Below are 1,780 nucleotides of genomic sequence, written 5' to 3'. Positions count from 1 at the left end.
TTAACACGAAAACCAAATGGGCATATTCTTTATGCATCTCACGATGGGAGATTCCAGGCAAGGCTGCCAAGGGCCAGAGCCCAGGCCCGAATGTCGCGAGAAATCAAAAAAGCCCCCCCAGGAGCCTGCGCTATGGAAGTGCTGGGATGTTCTACCGTATGCTGGCAATTCAGTCAGTTCTTGGCTACTGTCCTGGTTTGAGCAACACAGGACTGATCTTTCTTCTAATGCTTGGAAAAACTGCACTTTTAGAAGACTCTAGTGTCTGAATTTGTGAAAATATGTACTTTATAGCCAGCTATGGTATGTGGGTTTCAAGGTCTGTGTTTTTGAGCTCACCAGGTGCAGGGATGAGGAGGAACAAGACCTCAGCACTTGGCCCACGCCAGCCAAAAGCATTATTTTGTACCATGAATGTCACATTCAATATAAATTAGACAGTTGGCTGAAGAGTTCTCTCACTCTGTGATCATGGCTGCGATCCTGAGAATTTCTTGACCCGGTGCCGGACCCCTGAGCCCTTCCCTTCCTCCTGAAGCCGCAGCGCTCACAGTGTCCCACATCTGCTGTCCACTGCTGGGAGTGCACAGCTTCCTACGGATAGAAGGGGCTGAGTATAATCCTTGCATATTTTATATTAATATTGGGATCAATATTGGTTCTTTAGTGTTATTACCGTTAATTATTACTTAGTCTTATCGTATTAAATCTACTTATATTTCAACCCTTGCGTTCCCTTGTTTTTCCCCCGATTCCCCTTCCCAGGTGGGGAAGGGCCATCAGGTGGTAGAATAATTGTCTAAATGACAATAAATTGTTGTGAGTTTCTCAAACCGTAACAGCTATTTACAGCATCAAGCAAAAGCAATGGGTGTTTAAGGTCACCCAAGTTCCTGTGTCCACCACAGCTCCTCCACGGTAAAGATTTGGCCTTCTAGCCCTCACCTTCCTCAGAGCACCCTGGAATTGGATTTGTGCTTCTGCTTCGACCATGTGGTAAATCTCACGGTGAATATTTATGGGCCTACCTGAATCAGTCTGCTAATGAAAGGCATCATCTCTCAACCTGAGGGCAGACCACGAAGTAGTAGCGGGGATGGCTAAACCCAGAGCCTCGAGGGGCTGGTGGGATCCCCGTTCTCTACCAGGCAAGGATGCAAACGCAAAGCTTTTCACCCTTTGGGGGCTATCACCCACAGACTGGCATTTTTGTTTTCTCAGAGATCAAAGCAGGAGGGTTTGGAGTCACTTCTGCTTAATTCAGAGTTTGGGCAGAGGCGGATCAGCTCCTGTGGTTGTTCGGGACCGGCAGGGACAGGGACTATGGAGGGAGGAGGAGGTCAGCACAGGCACCATCTCCCGCAGCTGTGGCGGGGGCAGAGGCCCTGGACCTCCTCTGCAGGGCTGTAGGTAGCAAAACATCCCCCTGCATTGCTCAGGCTTGAATATGGACCTGGGAAGGGAAGGGACGGGACGGCTCTGCTCTCTCCTTCACACCGACCCCTCTGTCCCCACTACAACACCCACCAAACAGTCCCCATCGCGACCCCTCACAGCCTTCGCCTCGCCTCGCCGCTTGCCCCTGAGCAGACTTCCCCGAGACCACCGGGGGTCCCTACGGCGACCCCCAGACACCGGAGGCGGTCCCGGGGTTTGCGGGCTGAGCCCCAGAACCGCCCGGGGGAAGGGGATGGCCTCCCTGAGGGCAGCGCAAAGACAGGGGAGCCCCTTCCCCGGGCTCTGAGGGGGGACCCCCCGCCTCGGGGGCGCCGCGGCGACG

The sequence above is a fragment of the Charadrius vociferus genome, unplaced genomic scaffold (assembly GCF_000708025.1).
Source record: "Charadrius vociferus isolate BGI_N301 unplaced genomic scaffold, ASM70802v2 scaffold368, whole genome shotgun sequence".
Lineage (NCBI taxonomy): Eukaryota > Metazoa > Chordata > Aves > Charadriiformes > Charadriidae > Charadrius > Charadrius vociferus.
Note: the sequence above shows the minus strand (reverse complement) of the source record.